Raw genomic sequence first — 27,209 nt, forward strand, 5'->3', positions numbered from 1 at the left:
CTTTGAATATGGTGGACGTAAAGCCTGCTAGTGGTCTATTCACATGGAGTAATAGGAGGATGGGAGCAGAGGCTATTTCTGAGAGGCTTGATAGGTTTTTTGTATCAATTTTTTGGGTAGGTGACAGTTGGATAACCAGCTCAAAGATTTTATACTAGAGAGGCTCTGATCATTGGTCAATCAAGCTTTCGACAATCATGTATGGATTTTCAAAAAATCCCCCTTTTATTCCAATTAATGTGGCTTAGGGATTCCTCATTACATGAGTTGATTGCAAAGTGGTGGATTCAGGGGAAACCTGCCTTTAGGATAGCAATTTTTTCTTTCACAAAACGTTTGTAGTTTGTGAAGTACATGTTGAAGCGATGGAACATGCATTGTTTTGGGAATGTCTTCTCTGCCAAAGCTACTGCTCAATCTCGATTAAATGAAATCACAAGGCTTATTCGAGATCAAGGCCTTACTGAGGATTACTTTCGTCTAGAATCTGAAGTGGTTAAGGAGTTAGAGGAATGGAAGCTTTAGGAGGAAATCTTTTGGAAGCAGAAGTCTTGCATGAATTGGCTCTAGGAGGGAGACCACAACACTACTTTTTTTCACAATTCTGTCAAAGACAGAAGACAAGGTAATCATATTACTTCTCTTAGGGCTGCAAATGGGGACCTTTTATCTTCTAGTGTACTCATTTCTAGTGAGGCATTCAACTATTTTTTTACTCTCTTTTCTGATGATACCCCTGTTGATGAAAAAGAGTGTCTCATTTTGGATTGTATTCCTTCTCTTGTCTCAAATGAAATAAATGAGCTTTTAATCAAACCTCACCTTAGATGATTTGGAGAGGACAATGTTTTAGTTGAAGAAGGGTAAGGACCCCGGGCCAGATGGTTTTCCCTAAAAAAAAATTAGGAGTATTGGGAAATTGTCAAGCTGGATCTCTTAGAGGTGGTTATGGAATCTGAGAAAAACAAACAAATGTTGAAGGCCATGAATGCTAGCTTCCTTTCTTTGATCCCAAAGATGAGTGATGCAGACTCTCTGGGTCTCTATAGGCCCATTTCTTTATGTAATGTTGTTTACAAAAAATCACCAAAGTGATTGCTGAGAGACTTAAACCTTGACTTGGTCTTCTCATTTCGGAAGAGCAAGGGGGCTTTGTGGCAAGAAGGCAGATTCTGGATGGTGTGGTTGTTGCTACCAAAGCTGTTCATTCTATGGCAATGTCAAAAGAGAAGGCTATGTTCATTAAACTTGATATGGCTAAGGCTTATGATCGTGTTAAGTGGTTAATTCTAGCAAAAATTCTTGGTGCTTTCGGTTTTTGCCAAGATTGGATTCAATGGGTCATGAGTTTGATAGTTCTGATACTTAATGTAAGTACAGATGCCAAGCTAATAAGATGAGAGGGGGGGGGGGGTGAATCATACAAACTTAATCTTCCATAAAAACATCAGATTCAACCTCAGTAACTTATACTTCAATAATATATCCAAAACTGCTAAACATGCAAACTCAAAAGCATATAAACATCATAACACTCATAACACCGGATTTAACGTGGAAACCAAAATAGGGAAAAACCACTATGGGATTTCGGACCCACTAAGAAATATACTCTTCTAGAGTATGCTCGGTTAAAAGCAAATCCTGTTAAAGATTACAAACACATTGCTAGATGTGACCCAGTTAAGGGATTTCCCTCAGATCTGTTAGGATCTTCACCTTGTTAGAAGTGACCTTGTTAAAGGATTTCAATCACTCAATCAAAATGTCACCTTGCTAGAGGGTTTTACAAATAAGACTGTTAAGTCCACTCAGTTAAGAGATTTTCTATCACTTCACAAAATAACAGTAATAAAAATCTATCTGCAACTTCACATCTAAAATGCTAAAGCAGATTCTTATTTGCTCAATACAATATAGACATAGAACTAATCTTGTCCATCTGCTAGGCTCTATACTCTGTTATTCAAAATAGGTCTTCAAGCTTCAGTGCTCAGTAATCACTATGTAGCATCCCTGTGCATGCACTTGCCCGCATACATTGTTTATCAATAGTTCCCTATTTATAAACAATTTGCCAACCGCTTAATCTCCTTGATCACATTTCCCATGATCAATCATAGCCATCAGATCTTCAAACTTTGTCCAGGTTCAATGTATTTGCTGATCTGAAAATGTGTTACCCCGCCTTGGAACTTGCATACATTTCTTGGAACTTGTGCTAGGGTATTGCGGTTCAAATCTAAGCTATAGATCTTACTGCTGATTTTCCTTTGCCATAGATTCTTTAACAAACTTCATTCACGACATACCAATCATTTAATCATAGCCAGCCCATCAGCTTCCTTCATTAAATAATGCATGTAATCATTTAATGCATTCTGTTATTACTCGGTTGCAACTCGGTAAATACTAAACTTCGCTCGGTAGACATTCTGCCTTCATTAACTGATAGCGATAACCTTAGGGTTTATCGACTAAGTTCCTTAGGGTTTACCAACTAGGTTCTTTGCTCGGTTACCTAGTATAGTATTAACCTTACAATCAATAACATATGTATGATATCAAAACAATCTAAACATCATGATCTCATCATTGTCTAGCTCGGTAATAGTCGCCCATTGAGTAACTTATTTCTCCCCTTATTCATCATATTCTTTCTGTGTCTTTTACCAACAACTTTACACTCATCAAATCATACTTCTTAAAATATGGCAACATCATACTGAACTAGAAAATCAATTTCTTGACATCAATGACAAAATAATAATATTAAGACAGTAATCATCCTTAATCAGTTATATCCATAATCATCAACAACCTTCTCAATATCCTTATTGAAATGCCAACAATCTCTCCTTGCCTGTTATAATGCCAACAGAGTTGTGTTACCTCAACTTCCTTCTCGATGCTCATTAATGGGGAACCATCTGTTATTTGGATCCTCTCAGGGCTTGCGCCAAGGTGATCCCCTCTCTCCTTACCTCTGCATCTTGATGGCTGAAGGATTGGGGTGATTTATCTCTTCTCAAGTCAGTCATGGTATTATTGAAGGCTGGAGTTAGGTTAATACAATTCCTCCCCACTCACATTTACAATTTGTAGATGACACTACCTTGATGGGTTTGGCTAAGGTTAAGGAGGCTGTGACTTTCAGATCAACCTTAGACATATATTTGGCTTCTTCAGGGAAAAATATTAATGATGATAAGTCATCTATTTACTTCTTTAACACTCCCAAACTTATACAAAATAAGATTGTAAGAATTCTCAGGTTCCAGGTCGGTTCGCTCCCTTTCATTTATCTTGGCATTCCTATCATCATTGGTTCGGTCCCTAACTGTTTTTGGCAGGATATCTTAGAAAAAATTCGAAGGAGAGTTTTCCAATGGACTACCGATGGCTTTGTGTGGCTGGTCTTATTACCTTGCTTAAGTCGGTGATTCAGGCTCTTCGTTTGTATATAAGTTTTGTGCAGACTGCTCCTTCTAGTTTTATCTAGGAATTTGATGCTTTATCCCACCAATTCTTATGGGCTTGCAGTTTAGGAACAAGGAAATGGATTTTGGTGAAGTGGACTTCGGTCTGCAAACCAAAGTAGGCAGGGGACTTGGGTCTTCATCAGACTTCTCTTAATGGTCAAGCTGTGGCAAATAAACTGTATTCGAGATGGTGTTGTTGTCAGGATCAAGATTAGGCCAAGATTCTTAACCTGAAGTATCTGCATGGGGTTGCTAGTACTAATGTGCCTCGATATGCCATTGAAGGGAAGGGATCCATGATTTGGAACACTCTTAAAAGAGGGGAACATCTTATAAAGAAAGGTCTATTCTAGATTTGCAACAAAGGCTTAGAAGCTCTTTTTTGGTTGGATTCTTGGGATGGGTTCTCTCCCATTCTGACAACTCATCCTCATCTAATATATTTATGTGATATTTTTATGGCAGTTGGGTGGAGTAAAGTGTAGGAGTATAAGATTTTTGAGTGGTAGGGAGAAGTTAAATCAACTAGATGGAAAGGGCCAGAGGAATGGCCTCCAGGAGGATCTATTGAGGATAGACATGAGTTGCATCGTATCTTAGTGGGTAGAGCCTGTAGCTCGCTAGGAGTGAGGGATTGCCTCGCCTAGGGTGCAGACCCCAAAGGGAAATATACTGTTACCTTGGGATATCATGAACTTGGTAAGCAAATGTATGGGTTTGTGGAGATCTCATGGTGGAAGCAGGTGTGGAATAGGTTTGCATGGCCTAAATGTAACTTCTTCTCATGGTCGGTTGCTTGGAGTCGCTGCCTTACATGGAATAATTTGAGGTGGAGAGGCTTTCCTGGTCCCTCTATGTTTTTTCTATGCCGACAAAGCGAGGAAAATTCCTCTCATCTTTTCTTCCTTTTCCCTTTCTCTAAGAAAATATGGCATTGTTGGTGGGAATTTGGCAAAAGGCTTACTTTCACATGTCCTCTTTGCTTGAGTTCTAGGACTGGATGGGGGTTGCTCCTACCAAAGCTTCATTTCTTCAAATTGCCTGGGACATAGGTCCTTTCATTTTATAGCATATTTGGCTAGAAAGGAATAGACGTATTTTTCAAGGGAAAGGGATTTTAAGTCATCAATTGTGGATGCGAATTATGAGTAACTTGTAAGAAACTATCATGTTTAAATGTGAAATGTTTGGCCTTGTGGATGTTAGTGATCACGCAATTATCCAAAGGTTGGGTTTGGTTGGATGTCGGGGTTGGACCCTCCCTCATAGGAATGGCTCACATTCCAGGAAGAAGGTCAAACGGGATGGGTGTTGGACTCCACCTTCCTTGGAGATTTTGAAGATAAACACTAATGGTTCATCTTGTGGTAATTCGGGGTATGTTGGAATTGGAGGAGTTGGTATAGATCATAATGGTGTGGTGCAATTCTTCTTTTCCTGTTACAAGGGGCATCAAACTAATAACTTGATGGAGGCCATGGCAATTATTTATGCTTTGGAGAAAGGTTGCTTTTAAGGCTAGAGGAGGATTATTGTTAAATCTGATTCTCGGATCATTGTGGACATGTTATCTAGCAAACAACTTGAGGGGGTTAGTTGGCATTTGGCGCATATTACTAGACAAATTTTTGAGTTATGTCGATCTGTGGATTCTATCACCTTTTGTCATGTCCCTCGGGAATGGAATAAGGTGGCAGATTGCTTGTCTCAATGGGCCTCAGAGAAGATTGATCAGTGGGAGGTGGAGGATTGGAATCAATTGTCCTTGGATATGTCTAGGGATCTTGAGGATTTACTTATGGAGGATATGTGTAGGCATATGGGTAGGAGGAGTGAGACTTGATTCTAGTATGTTTGGGCTTGGCTTTGTCTGGTTTCCTGTTCTTATTTCCTTGTAATGGTTTCTTTTGTTCAATATGGTTTCTTTTGTTCAATGAATTTTTACCCCCTTTTAAAAAAAACAAAAAAAACTTTAGACCTCTAAATGGACATTGTACCATGGCACCTAAGGTTCTAGTTACCAAGTCCATCCTAGATCTTATCCCTTGCAACTTAGTGTTGGATTCCCTTTGTATTTTGATTCTTGATCTCTTTCAATCTTTGACGTTATTCCCTTTTTGGACTTACAATCCATTATTCCACTTTTCCAACTGAGCATAAACTTATGAATGAAAAATGAACTTTGGAACTAAGTTCCCGGTTCATATTTCCCTTTGTGCCTTGATCTCTTGTTCTTAGTTCCTCTCCACTAGTCATTTAGCCCACAAAGAAATTGTGAACCTTGACACCCAAGGGTCTAGGTTCCAATTCCTCCTTGACCCACGAGCTGATACTATTTCTAATTCCCTTATTCAAAACCTTCTTTGACTATTTCTTATTCCAATATCCTCTTAGACTATAGGAGCCTATTCAAACCTTTCACCTCACCCATTTTTGTCTACATTCTTCCTTCCTTCTTGCATCTAACTTGTAGTCCTTTTAGCATGGTTTTCTCAAGTCTATTCTAGACCCCGACTCCCACCAAGCATTAGAATGTCTAAAATTTCACACCAAAGCATGCTCACTTCACCTCCTCTTTCACCTTTTTTGAATCCTATTAATGACTAGAGCTATTACAGATTGAAGGATGATGAATATCCATACTTTGTGTCAGTGCAAGGTGTTAGACCCTTCCCCAATTACTTAATAGTGGTAGCCTCTCATAGGGTTATAGTGTTAGATATTGAGTTATGGACTCTTCTTATTTCATGTTTAGACTTTGTATTGGACTATGTGATGCTATGCTTTAGGCATTTGGAGTATAGGTGAGTATATTTTAGTACCATTCTACTCATATTATGTGCTCTTATGTCGACCTCTTTACTTTATGTTATTCATGGATCTCTCATGGTAGTTACATTTTCATATGATGGAATATGGTTGTCTTTTATATACATTTATGAACTATGTGCATAAATGTATATAAAAGACAACAACATTCTAGAATATGAAAATGTAACCACTATGAGAGATCCATGAATACCATAAAGTAAAGAGGTCCAAATAAGAGCACATAATATGAGTAGCATGGTACTAAATTATTCACTCTTAATATTAATGTCTGGACTAGATGATGTGGAGAAGTTAATTACATGTGATGTTATGGTTTGGTTGTAATTCATGCATATGGTCTTGATATTTGTATATTATTGTACTAACACATTCTTTTGAGGATGCAGGATTGCCAATGAGCATCTGAGAACAAGTTGTAACCCTTATTGTGACCATTCTAGTTAGATTAGACTTAACCTTTGTGAATGATTAGGACCTATATGTTATATGTTGTAAATGTAGAATGTGAATGTGGTTGTGTATTGCTGTGTAAATTTTACACCCATTTAGGAGCCTTTTTTATCACAAAATGACCCCTTGGTGAATGAGTAAGACCCATAGGTCATTAGGTTAGGGGTTGGAGTGTTTTGACTGGGTTATCCTTTGATTATGATAGAGGCACACCAAGAACCATATGTAGTGCCCCTTGACATTAATAAATTGCATGTGGATATTTGCCAATTATATTTCTAGGTTGGTATGCAACGAGATATCATCAAGTTTGTTATCAGATGTTTGGAATGTCAGCAGGTGAAGGCAGAGCATCACCACCCAGCAAATCTTGTACAACCTCATATGATACCTGAATGAAAATGGGATACTATCTCCATGAATTTTGTAGTTGGCTTACCTATGTCTTCTCAATGCCACAATGCTAGTATGGTGATGGTAGACAAGTTAACAAAGGTTGCACATTTTTCTTTGATCCAATCTTCATATACAGTTTTAGTTGTGGCATAGGCCTTCCTTAGTGAGATTGTCAGACTTCATGGAGTACCCCATAAGATAATATTAGATAGGGATCCTGTGTTCACTTTGACATTTTGGACTTTATTGTAGCAGGCCTTTGGCACCCAATTGAACTTTAATACAACATATCACCCTGAGACTGACAGGCAAACAGAGAGAGTGAATCAAGTATTAGAGGACATGCTCAGGATGTATGTGATGGATCAACAAGCTAGATGGGAGGATTATCTAAGTCTGGTTGAGTTTGCATACGATAACAACTATCACAATTGTCTTGGCATGACACTGTATCAAGCTCTCTATAGTAGATCCTCTAGGACTCTGTTGAGTTGGAATCAACTAGAGGACGAAGTTTCTCTTGGTTCTAAGATTCTACAGGATGTTGAGAGATATGTTACTCTGATTAGACAAAGACTACATCAAGCTCAAGACAAACATAAGAAGTATGCAAATACTAAGAGGTTTGATCACAACTTTGATGTGGGAGATTGGGTTTTTTTAAGAGTGTAACCTCATAAGAGTCTTATCCATTATGGGAAGGGCTCTAAGCTTTCACCTTGATTTGTGGGACCGTTTGAGATTTTTGAGAGGGTTGGTCTTGTAACTTATCATCTAGCCTTTCCACCTAGCATGTCGCACATCCATGATGTGTTTCATGTATCTGTGTTGAGGTGATATGTTTATGATAGTTATCATGTTTTGGATTGGACTTCCTTATAGGTGTAGGAGGGAGAGATTAGCTGGCATTGGAGCCAATCTGATCTTAGCAGAAAGATCCCTAGCTTTTCCCAGGCGTGCATCGGACTAGGTAAAGGTCTAATGGGATAGTTATGACGAGGCTTCAACTAGTTGGGAGGAAACCTCCCAGATGAGGGCATTGTACCCTCACCTATTTGAGGACTTCTAGGAGGAAGCCAATTCCTAGGGGGAAAGGATGTCAAACCCTTCCCCAATTACTTTATAGTGGTAGCCTCTAATAGGGTTATAGTGCTAGACATTGAGTTAGGGACTCTTATATTTTATATTTTAGACTTTATGTCAGACTATGTGATGTTATGCTTTAGATGTTTGGAGTATAGGTGAATATCTTTTAGTACCATGCTACTCATAGTATGTGCTCTTATGTGGACCTTTTTACTTTATGTTATTCATGGATCTCTCATAGTGGTTACATTCTCATATGAGGGAATATGGTTGTGTTTTATATACATTTATGCACATAGTTCAAGTGATACACGAGTTTTTGAGATGCAATGGAATTATGTTATGATTAATTTAACCCTTACCATTACTCTTAATATGAATGTATGGACTAGATGATGTGGAAAAGTTAATTACATGTGATGCTATGGTTTGGTTATAGTTCATTCATATGTTCTCGATATTTGTATATTATTGCATATTGTTGTATTGGCACATTCTTTTGAGGATGCATGAAATTGCCAATGGACATCCAGGGACAAGTTGTAACCCTTATTGTGACTATTCCAGTTAGATTGGACTTAACCTTTGTGAAAGGTTAGGACCTATACGTTATATGTTTTTGTAAATGTGGAATGTGAATGTGGTTGTGGTAGTTGTGTAAATTTTACACCCATTTATGAGCCTTTTCGGTCACTAAATCACCTCTTTGCGAAGGAGCAAGACCCTTGGATCATTAGGTCACGGGTTGGGGGTGTTTTGAGGGAGTTATGATTTGATTTTTGTAGTTTTGGGGTATTTTAAATTTTGAATTTTATTTACCTACGGGTTTAAGTTTGTTGAGATGGATAAGATTCCATCCCAACCTCCTTCTTCTCCCAAGAGGTGAGACAGAATCAAATCTCATTTTTTGGGACACATGGAATGTGAGGGAATATTATGGAGGATTAGGTGGAGGGAGGGAAAGGAGAGAGGTGGGATCTCCTCAATCTTCCTCATTTTGGGATGGATGGAAAGAGGGGGTAACAAGTGTCACTTCCCCTTTTCATGAAGGTGCTCCCCTTCCATTATATTTATGGAATGGTGAAAAGGAGTGGAATTCTGGCATTCAAACATTTTGGGAAGTAAAAGAAGGAAGGGGGGAAGAAGGAGGAGTTTTCAAGGATAGAAAATAACAATTGCGAAAAAAGATATGTATATATAAACAATGGCGTATTCAAGACTTTTCTCAGTAGAGGTAAATAAGACCTCTATATCCTTCTCCTAGTGTGCAAACATTCTTATACCTGCATCAAACAATAGAATAAAATCACAACAAAGAAAGCCCCTGGTTAGCACAAGACTAATGACAAAGCTAAGAAAAACTATGTGTAACAGTCAACTTGTAAGCCGACAATCATGCCCTCTATGGAGCATGAAGCAAGTGTTGTTGAAGGAAAGAAAATATTAGGGTTTGGATTTCCTAATTTCTCCTTTTCTTTTGGCCTTAAGGACTCTTCACAAGTCCTAAAATCTATGGTGGTGAAAGAATCCATCCAACGGATGAGATTCAATGCATAACCCATTAGGGTTGTGGCTGGAAGACCTTAAGGGGAATTAGATTAATCAATTGTGATTAGCATCATGGTGGGGGACCATGATGCTAGGTACCCATAACATGGTGCAATTTAAAAACAACTTGGGGGAAAATACTAAAGGAATAATTTGTAACTTAAATCAAGTTAAATAAATTTTTAAGCCAGGATTTAGATGGGAAAAGAGAAGAACAATTTATAGTTTTATTTTCCTTTCAATTTATTTATCAATGGATGCTATTATACTTTTATGTGGTGTAATAATAAATGGGTTTTTTGACTCTAGGAGGAACCCTATGGAGTTTAGTAATTGAATTAAGATTTATAGTTTGAATTATTGTCATAAGTAAGAAAAGTGAAACGAATTAATAAATGAATGAGTGAAACTCTAACCACCTTTTTTTTAGGAAAAATTACATATCATTAGATGTAGACATTTTGTTTTTGTTACTAAGATTATGGGATGTTTTTTAACTTTTTTTTTTTTTTAGTAGTTTAGTTTGTGTCATGTTCCTATTTGAGTTAGGTGAGGGCATGACACAAGGACATGATTGGATTAGACTTAGAGTATCATAATGATTTAAAAATGACACTAGAGCACATTGTCACTTTACAAAAATGTTGATGGTCAAGGATTTTTAGGAATCCCAGAATTCTACATGATCTATTTGGGAATATATACAATGGTTTTAACACTCGAATTTGTTAATGCGAGTTGTACAAAGGCAAAGGGATGTCCTCCATTATTTAGATTTTATGTAATTAACATATTTATATTTTGAAAAAATTATGTTAAATATGTCTAGAGAAATTTATTTTTAAAAGAATGGTAGATTTTTCAAATACAAGCACACACCTCAAAAAAACCCATACAATTAAAAATTCTAGCAAAACAAATCCTTGAACTTTTATCGTCCATCTGCATTTTCATCCACCATGTCATACACTAAGAATTTCATTAAGATCAACCATTGCTTTCGACAAATAAATTGAGAAGACAAATAGAGAGAATGAGATAATTCATAACATAATACAAGAGAGTAAATATAAAAATGACATAAATAAAATTGTTTATTGTATCCAGTGGAATTCCCATCTCCAAAAAATATAGAAAACCCAAATAATAAAACTGAATATCTTCAAACCCTAGCACACATGTTCAGGACATGTTGCAAATTAAAGGAAATCTTCATAAAAATATCACACAAAACATCCACTACAATTGACAAGCCTTAACAATCAACAATTCCTTCTAATAGGTTCCCACAAGTTAGCTAGGCTAAGAAAACCTAATAAAAAAAAACCCAAAATTTGTAACACCGTCATTCCTTCAGATGCAATGATATGCAAGAACATGCAAGTAGAAAACGACATAAGTTCATGCAAGTACATGCAAATCACATATATGCACATGCAAATTATTTTATGTAAAAATTCGTACACGATCCTTTGAAAAAAACCTTCCCACACAAACAAAGCCACACATGATTTAACCTTGATATTCTCGTGAGATTTTTCACAAGATTCAACTTCATTTCTTGACTCCCTTCTTTGATACCATATTGAAATAATTAATAAAACATAATATTTTAATTCTCAATTAATTGATAGGATACAATTACATCTGGGTTCATCTCCTTATATAAAGATTGGAGAAAAAACCACCCAAATAGATAGACATTACAAGCCTCACTAAAAAAGAAATTAAAAAAAATAGAAAGAAAACACTTGTCATTAAGGTGGCTTTATTACAACTATAGGACTTATAATATTTTAAGCACCAAAGGTTAGAGGAATTTCTCCATCTTCAGCTAGCTTCACACTTCAATGCGTTAAATTATTTGAGCACCAGCTCATTTGTATCCCTTCTTGGAGAAAGGGGTCCTTGCAATTTTTTAACTACGGAAGTAAGATAGAAATGGACTTAGTGTAGAAAAAGCTTAGTATGAATATGGATGGTTGCCAAAATAGTTTGAAAGTTAGTGGATCTTGATAATTATGCCCTTATTAGGCTTGTGAGACACCTTGATGGAACACTTTGGATGTAGCTCGGTATGAATGGTTGTTTAATAATTTGAGATATCTATAATTCAATAGTTTTTGATGTGGAATCTAGGAACTTAGGAATTCAGCTTGGGAGATACACCTTGACGAGGATTATAATGTAGTTTGATGGAGTTTTGCCTAGTCCAAGAACTCCTCTCCAAGAGAAGCTTCTAATGAATATGTGGTTCTACTTGTTAGTATAGAAAGCATACAAATGTTAGTTGTGTATAATATCCCTATATAACCTCATGTTCCCATGCGGCTGCTTAAGTCCATGCAAATTTAAAATTGTTGGGAAAGGATAAGTTAGAATCTTTTTCTATTTTAGTGGAGCGGCTATTATTTAGGAATTGAAAATAAATGGGGAAAATGGGAGGTGTTGGAAATAAGCAACAACTGCATATTGCCAAAAATGTCATATGGCTCCACAAATTTGTCTCCCTTTTTTTTATTAACATTTTATTTTTATTTTTTCTTGTGCACAAATTATTACTAATATTATTAATACCAATTTGAACATGTTGATAAGAAGAAATATAAATACTTTCTAAGATGCCTCAAGGAACATACCCTAAGTTCCACTGAACATTAATTTTGTGTTAATGTAGTATAAGACACACAACAATAATTCAATTAAAAAATTAATGATGAGCCACTTCAGTACATCAAAATTTATTATTAATTGTTACATTCTGAACCAGCAATATTTTATTGTTATGAAAAATAGTATTCAATCAAGAGCATATAGACGAGGCGTTTGAACTGTTTGACAAAATGGAACTCCCATATGGGCCGATTCTTACATGCTCTGCATTGCTTCAGTCTGCCTTGCAGGGAACCTACTCTGCATTGCTTCTAGCTGTCAGTCTGGTAATGTTCGCCATTTCTAGCTCGCTCAAATAACTGTGACCTGGTTTGTTCTCTTGAAGGTCAATTGATAAAGGAATGGTTTTACTCTTGAAGGTCAATTGATTAGGGTGCAAATTCAGGGGAAAAAAAAAGAAAAAAGGTCAATTGATTAGGGTACAAATTTATTTCAAGCGAGTTCACTAAGAATTAAGTCTTGGTGAGTGCAAGGGTCCAACATCGAAAGGGATGAGGCTAGGATTGTGCCCCGAGTAAATTTGATGGAATGGATGCCCTAGCCCTTGGCTCTTAGCGGAAGAGGTTTCACCTTACACGTTTCATAAAAAAAATGTAAGTGTTATATCAATAGAAAAGTATGTGATGGAATATTTTCATCGTCTAATATGATTTTGACATACATATAATATTTTCCAAGACAATAAAAATATTTTAGAATTATATATTTATTTAAATTCAATTGAAAGAAAGATTTACAATTATTATAATCGTGAATATTTTGCAATTGATGATTCCCTTTGCTTGTATTTTTAATAAGAAAATTAAAAGTTAACATGCTAAAGATGTCTATTTTTCATTGTCCATATAATTTTGTAATACAACCTAGAAATACATACAATCTTATTCATAATCTTTATAAAATATTTGTATTACATATTTGCTTATAGCGAATTGAAGGAAATATTTGTAACAGTTTCAATGTTGTTCATTTATTTTGTTTATGCATGTTGAACAAAAACTTAGTGGACTTATATCATAAATTTATGGTTAGTTTTATGTAAAAGATATAAATTGTAAAAAATTTAAAGTTTTTATTAAGAAAATAAATTAAATGTGAGTGAATATAATATTTTAACATGAAAAAATTGTTCAAAGCGGTAATATACAAAGATCAAGCATTCACTCGTACACAATGAAATGGTGAATATATTAGGTTTGATATAACAAAAAGAATAAATTGAAATTTTATCTAGAGAAGGTTGCACTGAAAAATTGCATACTTGTACTCATTATAATGAGAGGAGATGTAGTTGCAACTCTTCTTTTTTTCTAATAATTGTGTATAAATTATTTTAATTCATGATATCAATCAAAGGAGAATGGTGGTTCTATTCAAAAACCATTTATTGATTTAACTCTCTATATATAGTTGTAAAATTTCAATATTTTGTGTCTATTTTCTGATCTGCTTACTTGTGCTCTTATTTTCCTATACACATGGATCCTTCTAAGGTTCCATTGCTTACACCTTATAATTATGCAACTTGGCATCAACATGCATGTAATGCACTAATGTAACTTGGGTACACTCCATATGTTGAACAAAAGGTAGTTGAACCTACAAAGGATAAGGAAAAGATAAAATGGATGCTTGAACAAACTAAAGCTCTTGAATGTCTTTGCAGTTTTGTTTCCTTTGATTTAATGTTTTAGATTGAAGCATATAAAACTTCGCATGAAGTTTGGGAGAAGTTAAAAAGAATTGTATGGTACAACTGATGAAGTTAGAGGCTATTAGATTGATAATGATTGTATAGGCCTTGATCCAAAGAACTTTGACAACATCTAAGACTTTATTAAAAGTTAAAATGATATGAGAGCACAATGTAAATAATGTGGCATTTAGAAAAAGTACATTCAGTTGGTCTATAATGTACTTAATAAATTAGGTCCTGAGTATGCATCTTTTGTTTCTAGCTTTAATACCCACATGCTAACTATTGGATAGGCTTATGTTAATCCTTCATTTGCATCTTTTTCTAAGATGTTGATACATGAGAAACAAAAGCTTCTTTCTATGAGTCTCATTAAGCCATCAAATAATTAGGCCTTGTTGGCTAATCAACCCAAGGGACAAAAAGAGTAAGGACAATTTGACAAGAAACAAAAGAACTTCAAGAACAAACCACATACAGATCAAGCACAAAATAAATCATCTTCAAAAGGTGATTCATCTAAGAAGGAGAATTTGACTTGTGCATATTGTAAGAGGACGCGACATGAAGAACATTCTTGTTACAAGAAGGATATTGATGAACTCAAACATCTTCTTAAGAAGAACAAGATTGATCTACCTTCTCAAATGTCTAAGTCAACTTCTTCTTCCAATTCAAAATAGACAGGATCTACTAAGGTAAAAGGTCATGTAGGATTTTCTTCTGAAGCAACTAAAGGTAAAGGTAAAGCTCTTTTTTCTACTACAAGTTGTGAATCAAGGAGATGGCTCCTAGATTTTGGAGCTTCTCATCATATGGCTTATACACAATGTATGTTCTCATCTTTTGAGACTTGTGTTATGCCACCTATTCTGATGGGTAAAAACACTTATATAAGTGTAATTGGGAAAGGTTATATTGATATTGGGGATGTCACTTTCAATGATGTTTTGTGTGTACCTCACTTGTCAAACAATCTTCTTTCCATCTATTAGATTTCCCATGGTGGAACAAAGAAGATTGTGGAATTCACAATTGTTTCAATCATCATTCAAGACTTGGAAATTAGAGTGATTACTGATACTAGGATGGTTGATCATGCATCTTGGTTATATACCTTTTTAGAATTTGCACCTAACGATGGTTCAGATCCGTTGGCTGTTGATCACACTCCTAGTGTGAACTTTGATTTTGAGGAGAACTTTGGTTAGTTGAATCTAGGTATTCTCACATCAATTTAGTTCTTTGACCTTGAATTCCTTCTCCATCTACTCTTTCTTCTGAGGATACTTGTGTTGCTACATTCATGGTTAGTTGCGATTCAGTGCAACATGAAACACATCGTCTTCTAGATCTAGTTTCTTGGGATGACTACTACTTGACAAACATTGTATGTTTGTTTGTGGAGTCTCATATTTCATCCTTGGGAGACACTATACATGATATTCATCTTCTCTTTGATGAAGTTTATTCTTCTTCAGTTGTTGTGGAGGAACCATTGGATCCTCTTATTCATTCTCCACATGATCAGTCACCATAGTTTGACATGAGTGTGGATACTTTTAAGCATCACTTGGAGGAGGAATATTTATCTTCAGGGGATATACTTGAGTCTTTGGATCTTTTTTGACATACATCTCTATTAGGTTCTAGATTTTCATCTTCATCAGTGTGGCCTAGAATGCTTGATTTGGATGTGACAACTTTCAGCATCAACATAAGACACCTGAGCAGTATTTAGAGACTTCACACATTTTGTACTTTCTTGCTTCATATTCCTTTCAGGAATGGCACTATAGTCTACATACACCTTTGGTTATATTTCTTCCTAAAGGGAGGAATCTTTCTTGATGATCATGGTTCGTCTTCTACATTCAATTTTGAGCATCAACAATTGGTACAGTTGATTAGCTTTGGGAAGTTTCCATATTCTTTATTTTCCTTTCTATCTTGGAGAGGATTTATTCCTTGTATGGGATTATTTCTTGTGTTGGGAAACTTGTTTTCTTTTCTCTCTTCTGGGGAGGACTTTTGTCCTGCCAAGTTTTCTCCTTTTCTTTGTTTCTAAGAGATTAAGTTGTACATGGGTACCTAATATTGCCTAGTACCTAGGACCCATATTAGTGTAGGTTTATTTTCTCTTATGTTAGGGAATAATTATTTTTCCTACACATTATTAATCTTGTTTAGGTTATAATATAATGTTTAGGGTGAGGACATGTGGCATAATCCTACAATCACATGTGTCATTCACACCCACATTTAGGTGTTTTAATGTCACACCCTCGTTTGGATTTATTAGCCACCTCCCCATAACCATGTCTTGTCTTTACTTGAGTTAGCATAACCATGTATTTGACATTTACCAAGTAGGTAAAAATCCCTCCTATTTTGGGCCACATGGAGTCACTAACTCATTTGGGTGCATTTTCCAACGAACTATGAGATTTCTTTTGTTTTGTAGGATCTTACAAGGCAATTTGTGTCAAATTAATTTTTTTACATCTTGCTCGACGTTCATCGAAATTCCAATGAAACCAATTATCGTTAGAATCTTGCCCAACGTTCATCGAAATTTTGACAAAAAACAGAAAAGTGAAAAAGTGAAAAAGGTATCATATGAGCTCAGTAGAGTAACTTGTGAAGTCGAAGTAATGTACCAAGGACATTCTGATCATTGAAACTATCTCGATGGTTAAATAATGAAATAATATCAAGAAAACTATTCCGATAAAGGTGTTATGAACCGAGACATCAATATTGAGGAGACATAATTGGACTAACAATTCCGACGAAACCAATTATCGTCAAAATCTTGCTCGACGTTCGTCAGAATTCCGATGAAAAACAAGAAAGTGAAAAAGTGAAAAAAACCCTTAGGGTTAGTCAAGTAAATAATATAAAAAATCGTGCGAACAATTTTTTCTATACTTGCAACATCATTATGCTTGGTTTGTGTAGGTTATAAACCGAATTTTTTATAGCCCAATTTTTTTGCCTGTGAAGAAAAATCATGTCAAATAATATCAACGAAGAACAAAATAAGGAGACAATTGCTAGATTGTGGTCTAGCTTGAAAGGAAAAGGTGATGGTAAATGTTATTGTCCCTACAAAGACTGTAAGGGCTTAAAGACTAGAAATTTTTTAATCACAACAGCTGAGAAACATTGTAGGCAGCATGGTCACATTGAAGAGGGACATGATTATCATCCATTGGTAAGTTGTTCATCATATGTGTTTATATTGATTGCATTTGTAAATGTTTATATCATTTTAATAATTTATATACATAAAAAATCACTTGTTAATGAGATCATGAACATGGTTTGTTTATGTTGGTCATTTTTATATAGGTGGGGTACCCTAGGGCACATGACATGGACTACCACAAACCGGATAATTTGGTTTTCCTAGTGGAGGAACATGGAGGTGTGAATATTGAAGCTGAAGATAATGATCCTATGGAAGAAGATGATCATGTGCCAAAAAACATGGTTGAAGATGATGGTACAAATACATTGATCCATGACACATTTAGTACTGGTGCAGCTGATCATGATTATTCAGATGACTTTGATGTTGTTCATGATTTACTTGTACTTGAGAAGGCATAAGAGCCCCTTTACGAAGGCTCCCAAACAACTCTTCTCTTTGTTGTATTGTTGTTGGTGAACTTGAAGGTTATGAATGGTTTATCCAACATAACTATCTCACGTATGTTAAAGTATGTCATATATGTCATCTTTTTTTGTTGTTATTTCATCACTAGTAAATAAAAGGTAAAATATGTACCATTAATATTCTTTATATTAACAAATTAATTTTTTTATCTAGATTGGTAGGTGATTTTTTGATACCGCCATCAAATATTCTACCTCACTCATATCGAGAATTAATTGCCATTATGAAAGATATTGGAATGGAGTATCAAACAATAGATGCATGTCCCAATGATCATATTATATATCATAAACAACATGAATTCGCAACAGAATGCCCTGAATGTCATATCAGTAGATAGCAAATAGATCAACTAACAAAAAAGGTGTCTCACAAGGTTCTTCGTTATATTCCCATTATTCCATGTTTGCAATGATTATTTAGGTGCGAAAGCTTGGCACAATTTATGGATTACCATGCACGCAATAGAGGCCGAGATGACATTCTTTGAATGCATGCAGATGGTTCTGCATTCACGAACATAGAGGAAAAATGGCTACACTTTAAAGAAGAACCTCGTAATCTCAGGCTTTCATTGGTAGCAGACGATGTCAATCCATTTGGAGAGTTGAGATCTATTTACTCAGTGTGGAATTTTTTTGTTATCAACAATAACATTCCTCCATGGATGGCAATAAAGAGGGAGCACATAATGTTGGAAATGATTGTTTCAGGTATTTTTTTTCATTTAATAGTCATGCACATTAAATTATGTATATTGAAGTAAAATGGTTATAATAATTATGTAATGTTTTTTTTCATTCAACTAGGTAAGTATCAAGTAAAAGATATGCATGTATATATCGAGCCTCTTATCGACGAGTTGTTGGAGTTATGGAATGGTGTCATTATGTATGATGTCTCTAGACCAATAGGACAAAGACAATTTCAATTCCATGCAATGCTTGTATGGAAAATTCATGATGCCCTAGGGCTAACACATTTTTGTGGTATTTTATAATGTTCAACTTGCACACTTTAATAATGTTTAATTTTTTAAAGTATATATCATTCTTTTTTAAAAATAATTCATTCTATATATATAATTATAAAAATTAACATATTTAATCCAGTTATACATGACCTTGCAGGTCTTCAAACAAAGGGAAAATGTGCATGTCCATTTTGTGGTTCAAAGATGAAATCTCGTCATTTAACAAGTTTAGGAAAGCAGATGTTTGATGAGTATAGGAACTTCCTCCAAAAAAACATAAGTATCGAACTATTGAAAAAACATCTTTTCAATGGGAAAGAATAGACTACATCAAAACCACAAAGAATGACACCTCGCCTATGGAAGTTGGAATATAATAGAATTAGTCATCAAGGTAATGTCATTCAATCCAATTGTTTATCTATCATATATGATATGCTTGGAATTTATATTTTTATATTGCGTTTTGTTTACTCATGTTGTAATTGACGATGATTGTCGTTGTTAACTTTTTAAACTTATCTGCTTCACGAAGGTCGTCAAGGCATTAAATACCACCTTCCAAAGGGACTAAAAAGTTACCCCAGACAATATAGTAGGTTGCCCTACTATGAGAAACTACAAATTGTGCATTTGTTTGATACTATGCATATTGGAAAGAATATAACAAAGACGTTATGGAAAATATTGGATGGAAGGTGTGACAAAGAAAAAATTATCAAAACTTGTAGTGACATTCAACAATCCAATCATGCAACGAAAAATGTCATTCAATTAAATAGCGAAGGAGACCAAATTAATATAAGTGCCCTTCCTTGGTTATTAACGGAGCAGCAAAGTAATTCTATAATAGAGGTCATACGAAAAATTCGATTTCCCACAGGATTTGCTACAAACATAAACAATCTCATAACAAAGAAAAGTATATTTGGGTCAAGGATGAAAACACATTATTGGCATACCTTAATTAAGGTAATTCATGTTATATAATTTTTATATATTTGTATATTGTATGTACTTTTCATTGTATTATGTTTAGTACTAGTTTTGGAAAAACAATGAAAAGATCATTTTATAATTGTTGCACCGCATTCTACCTCTCTCTCCTAGACCACTTCGACAATAATGTCAAGCAAGTTATATATGATCTTGGAAAATACATGAGTTAAGTAGTGTTATTTGTTCAATTTGTTGTATAGATATTATATTTGCCATTTGTTTGACTTGTTATGTAATATATTGTATATTATTTTGTTAATTCTCGTTAATATATGTGCATCTTGAATCACTTGTAGATGGTTGTCATCTAAAGAAATCTATAAATAAGATAAAATATTAGAAGAGAAAATTTCCTCGTCTAATGTGTGAAATGAAAAAGAGTCTACCTTTGACATTTTTCAATGCATAAGAACACTACCTCATACACCAACACCAAGTTGAAGAAATTGAATTGTGTGGAACTGTACACACAAGGTCAATGTGGATGGTTGAGAGGCACTTGAAATTTTTGAAGGCTTTGGTTTGACAAAGAGCACATCATAATGGTTCTATGGTGGAGGGATATATGGTATACCATACTATGGTTTACATTACTGAATATCTTTCTAATTTTGCAGCAAAGATCTATGTAGATCGCATTTGGGATCCCAACTCCATTAAAAAATTTGAAGGGAGTACCTGATGGGGAAAGGTAGATTGAGGAAAGTGAGAGGTCATTATTGGATGTTCATGGACATTAATCTGAATACATTTTACATTTGGTTTTTATATATATTGTAGTTAATTAATTCTTAATCTCCAATATACACCAGTTGTAAATTTATAGTTATTTTTTCTACAATTGCTCGAGCATGGGATGCCCTACATTTGTATGTCGTAAATAATCTTGATTGGATGATGGTATGGATTGAACGATCTCAAAAATCTGGTCACGCATTAACATAGGACAGTGTGTCTTCATTGGTTAAAGAAGCTTGTTGTAATGTTGATTCCAATGTTACACCAAGGGAAATTGATTTGGCATATGGTTTAAGAGATAAACAAGTACGTATAAATATATTAATCACCGATATTTTATAATTTTTTTTTTCAATTGTAATTATGCACATATATGTTGTTTTTTGCATACATTCGACCAAGAATATATATGTTTATCAACTAGTGATGCAAAAAAATTTACACGTTTGACATATTGTAGGTGAAACACCATAAGGCTATGTGGTGCAATGGTCACAAATTTTGTATCAAAAAGTTGGATGACACGAAGAAAACTTGTGATTCTGGGATAATTGCAATATTTCAGGTGACTAGTGTTTCATCTAGAAGCAACATACATCCTCAAGTCTCAGAAAATCGATACTATGGGAATTTGGATGATATACTTGAATGTGACTTTGGGTCCTTCAAATTAGTCATTTTCGTCGTCCAATGGTACAAGATACAATTGAATGAAAATGATACTAACATAACTATTATTGAACATAAAAAATGGATTTACAATGGTCAATACAAGTTCATTTGAGTGAGCTGGAAATGAGCCCTATGTTCTTCCAAGTCAATGTGAGCAGGTATTTTACTCAGAGGTTCCACATAAACCGGATTGGTCATTTGTTGTTAGAAATGATCCTAGAGGAAGGTCGATAAAGTATAATGTCATGGAAGAAGAAAATACAAAATAACTAGTAGATGATGTACATGATGACCAGGATCAACAGTTAGTTGATGATGTGTCGACGAAGATGTTGAAGAAGAGGAACAAGATCACGATGATGTAGGAGTTAATGTTCATGATGATGATGATGATGATGATGATGATGATGATGATATGACCAATCCTTACAATGTCAATTATGGATCAGAAGATAGAGATACAGAGTTGGATGAACAAGAAGATGAATGAAATGATTTAAATGTGTGAGGTATGCGATTAGTATATTATCTATTTGATATTGATTTCTTGATATTTTTTGGTGAAATCTAAATGTTGTGATTATGTGGAAGGACTTTTTTGTAATTATGTGGGAGGACTTGTACTTTGTGATTATATTTACATGTATCCTTACATGTAAAGTCATTTATACTTTTACTTTATAAATATTTGCATCATGTTGTGTTCCCTACTGAGATATTTATGGAAAATTTAATGGATGAATCCTTTTAATGGTTTTTTATGCAATAACACAATGATTCCTATTATGATGTATGGTGCACCGGATACTATTTTGTATCTATGCTATTTATCTAATTCTAGGAGATGATGTTTTCTAATCTTGATATATTAACAAGTATATGATATTTGCATGAGCTATTATAGAAAATACCTTAGGGAATGTGAGTTGCATTAAAGGATCATTAAGAAGTGTTGCAGATAATACCCTTTATTGGACATATTGATGTAATATATATTTATTATTGTTATCAATTCTCTAAGTATGATGTTTTGCTGTCATAAAATGACACTTGCATGTAGGGTTTGACTCTATTGTCTTAGATAGACACCATTAAGATGATACCTTCTTATTCAAAACATAGATTCTAAAACCCTAAAATCAGATTACAAACATTTTACTTTTTGTTTTTGTGTTCAAATTTTTCCATGTTCTCAAGGTGTTGAATAAGATAAATATTAAGGATTTAACTAATATTAGGCATGATCATTTCAATCCTACTTTATAGAGATAATCAAACAATTAGTTGGGAACACCAACACTACCCATGTTTACCCTTTGCACGTGTTTCGTGGCATACACACTAAAACACTTTACATACATTTCACCCTCCTATTAAATAGTGAATTTCATAGTTTAGTACATATACTTTCCTATTTCTTCTACTCCAATCGTGACCCCCAAAAGAACCCAAAACTCAAATTTTAATACATATATAGGTTATACTACTTTTTTTTGCCACCTATAGTGCCTCAATCACTTTGCTTGATGATGATCAAATAGTACATTATCCATTGTTCCTTAGCTCCTTTTTTTTATTTTCTCTATGAAATCTTAAGGCTAAGAGTAAAAATAAAATATTTTATAGCACATACTCCCCAATCCCGATTTATATAAATCTAGCTACAACTCTTCCCCTTGATAATTTTTACCCCCTTTCTCTTCTTCTCATTTGATTCATTTATTTTTCAACCTTTTTTTCCTTTCAAATGTTCTCATTTTTCTCTTATATCCTATTTTATCTTCATTTTTCTTTTCAAAAGACCACTCATGTTATTTTTTTCTCGAGTACCCTCTAGAGGGGGCATCATCCTCATTTTTCTATCCTATTGTTGATATCCTAAATCGAGTAACAATACCTAATACCCCTACCATGTCAGTCATCGCGAAGCTTTTGTATTTGGTATAAGTGAAAGGTTGAAGCTACAAAAGTTTTCTTTAACTAAATACAAGACCTTACATATTATAACTAAAATCATATAAGAATAATCCCTAATAGACCTAAGAAATATTAGCAAAATAACCCTCATTAAGTAACATTCCATGTATATATCAGGGTAGCTAACCCGATCTAATAAGTCAGTATTGAACATGGCTATTGGCATAGTTATACCAAACGCAAACGATGAGATGCCTATCAGAATAGTCACTAAAGGTGGAATAGTAATATTTTGTAATCCCGATAGAGTATAGCTATCCTGACACAAATCTAGGGGTAGGTTGTAATGATGCAGGCCCTATCAGAATAACATATAAGATCAGGGTAGGTGCAAAAGGCTATCCAGAGAGTGTAAACTATCTCGATAAAATAAAGTATAAAAGGTAACATATGAGCTCATTGGAGTAACTTGTCAAGTCAGAGTAATGTACCAAGGACATTTTGATCAGTGAAACTATCCCAATAGTTAAAAAATTAAATAATATGGGGAAAACTATTCTGATAGAGGTGTTATGAATAGAGACATTAATATTGAGGAGACCTAATTAGACTAACAACTCTGATGGCATACTATGGATTGGAATACATATGTCGGGATAACTTATAGAGAATTGAAGGACAAAATCTTTATCGGTATGACTTGTGAAGACGAGATAACACCTTTTTGCTTTGTCGATGATGAAAGTAATGCTGATAAGCATTATCTAGGAGGAGTTCATGATAACTTACAAAGTCAGGATAACAAAGCAACAATGTTCCGATTGATGAAATTATCCCGATGATTTACAAATAGAGTACTATCAGGAGAACTATCCTAATTTAACAATTATAAACTAAGAAGCCAATAGCAATAAAAGGAGAACAAATGAGGAGACCCTTATCAGAATGACATATGAAGTCGGGAAAATAATCTTTGGATATGTCAATAGTAGAAGTAATACCGATGGACATCATAACGATTGCTTATCGGTATAACTTAGGCTGAAATGATGTGAAAAGGAAACAACTACTAATATCTCCATATTTATCCCCAACGATTAATTTGTCAGAAAGGCACCAAACTTAGAGGGAATGATAGAGAGTTAAGCCGATCACATATGCTATTAGATAATTCAAATTTTGAAAAGATGGCTCATTGATTTATAGATTGAAACATTTATTGTTGCATGAACAAAATTCTCTAAGAAACACATCCAGGAGATTTTCGCACTAGAATTGTAAACGCTTTAAGAAGACATTGAAGTAGGCCGAAAATATAGAAGAAGAAAGCAAGTAAGTGCTCTGATCAATTTCTCTGTGATTGTTTCAATTAATACATTCAATTTCTTTTAAAATGGAAACTCCTAGTAGTTATACAAAAAGGCAAAGAGGGGAGACAAGCAAGGGTAAGGGGAAGGAACATAAAATGGAGGAAACAAGTCCAAAAACCAGGATAGGAAAAAGGAAATTGAATCAGGATCTGCTAGATCAATTGTCGGGTTCCACCCCCAAACCCAAGAGGTATGTAGAGTGGAAATTAGAAGATAACTATGTTGAATTGGGAGATGTGTACACAACTATTAGAGGCTATGAACTATTCTTGTTTCATTACCATAGGCGTGAGAAGCCTCAGCCAATCTGCAATCTGTGGAAGTTGAGCATGGGAAAATTTGTTGTTACCAATATCTTTGTCAATGTAGATCTTCTAAAGTTGTTGGCACAAAATTTGATCCAAAAAAGAGGGCGATATGTGACTGGGATGGAAAACCTTGTTTCTTCGTATCACAGGAGGCAATTTTGAATGTTTTTAATTTTCCCAGGCTTTATGATCATCCCATTATTATTGGGGATTTGCTTGAAGAGTGTCACAAATTAGATACCACTTACACTGGATGGAGATTTCCCTTTCATTTGCTTAATCCAGAGGCACCATTAGAGATAGGGGAGGGACTGACATTTCATGTAAATTTGTTTAAAGACTATTTTAAGTATACATACTACTAAGTTGGTCAGGTTCTAGGGTTGAACACTCTGGATTTTATGAGAATAGAATCCATGATCGTTGTAGCATACATTCAGTCCCTAAAGGCCAGATAATTTTATTTTTCTATGTTTGTAGCAAAGTGACTTGTGGCAGGACTTGCTACTATCGAGAGGGAGTCTTCCAAAATTCACTTTGCACATTATTCTTTACTCATGCATATGGTGTTGTTTTATGAACAAGGATTGGGGCTCTGGCTTGAGAAAATGAGGGTAGGAAAATATGATGGTGATAACCAACCTCTGCCAATTCAACTATGGACCTCAATCTGGGACTGCAGATTTGTTAGGTCTAGTTATATTCATTTTGAGGAATTATTTGTTAAAACTTTGTATATATTTTTTGGTCACCCTTGTAACTTTGCAGTCTCAGAAGATGTGAAGAGATTTTTAAGGCCTACAAATTTTGGAGGGCTTGACACTATTAGACACAACTGGGGAGATTGGTATTGTTTCTCTGATGTAACCATGATTAGGATTTATGGATTTGAAGGGGCCCCATTATTATTGCCAAAAATGGTTCCTGACAAGATAGCATATTTGGAGATCATAAGGCAAATGGGAGAATCAAATCACATGCATATAGCTTCCCATGCCAAACATTTTTTTTACTTGGGACCTTGTGTGTTGGAGAATTCATTGTGAATGGAAGAGAAGGACAAGAGATCACATGACACAAATTATTTCATTATAATAGAGATCACATGACACAATTTGTGCTTTGTTGCTAAATCGAACAAAGCACAAATTCAATTTTTGGTAAAAGAAGGTCAATCTAGTAAACTTGAAATAATCAAGTTAAATAAAGATATTGATTAGTTGAAAGAAATGTTAAAATAGAAAGAGCCACATAGATTACTAATAGAGGGCAAAAGCTCACAGCCTTAGACCAAGGCCAACAAATTGAAAGAAGAAAATTATCAACTGCAAGTGCAATTAAGAAAAACAAAGAGTGAAACCATGTCAGTGCTGATACAAAAGAGATTCACTAATTTGATGAGTTGGATGGATAAGTATTGGGACATATACAATAAGAATCAAACTCTCATTGAAGAACATGAGTGATTGGATAAATGACTGCAGGAAAGGTCCCTGGAATTGCAAAGTGGAGAAGAAGCACATTCGAATGTGGTGCAGAACTGTGAAAAAATAATGAAGGCTCATAAAAGGTATCTGGAAGAGTTAAGAGCAGAGGGAGAAAATTTCCTCAGTGACAACACAAATAACATCTTGCCCCTGTTGAACAAAGATGGAGGATAAAAAGAAAAAATGGGTTGGACCCGCGAGTGCCAGTACATACGCAAAAGTGCATTGAAAGTTGTTGAGGACCAAGACATTAACAAGGTAGAAGATCTCATGGAGAGGATGATGCTGATGGAAGTGGGAGCAAGAGACACAATCCATGATTGTGACACTAGATACTGTAGACGTATAAAAATGACCATATTCCTAAATGAATATTTTATGTTCATTTCTCTATTTTAATTAAATCCAATTTAATTAAATAACCTGCATTCCTCTATTTAATTAAGTAAATTACTCAATTAAATTCACTATACCATTTCATAGGATAAATTCATTTTATTCAATTAAAGCCCCTATCCACTTTTTAATTAAATTTAAATTTAATCAAAATAGTTATCCTAAATTAAATAAATCTAATTTATTTAATTGCAACCAAATTGAATTAAATTGAATTAAAACCTATTTTCCCTCACCCACTTGCAAAATCCTACACCTCCCACTTGCATCCTAACCCTTTTTCTAACCTCTTCTAGATTCTTCTAAACCTAATTAACTAACCCAAACCCATCCATTATCCCTTTTCCCTAAATTTGAGTAGGTCACTTCTCAAATTTGGAGTAAAGTCTTCAAAATGCATTAAAGCCTTTATCCATTCAACAAGCTAACTTGTTGAATGGCCCCAAATTTGGAAGGACTCTTACAAATTTGTCCCCAAAGTCTTCATAACCATTAATGGTTAAC

The sequence above is a fragment of the Cryptomeria japonica genome, chromosome 1, assembly GCF_030272615.1.
Source record: "Cryptomeria japonica chromosome 1, Sugi_1.0, whole genome shotgun sequence".
NCBI lineage: Eukaryota > Viridiplantae > Streptophyta > Pinopsida > Cupressales > Cupressaceae > Cryptomeria > Cryptomeria japonica.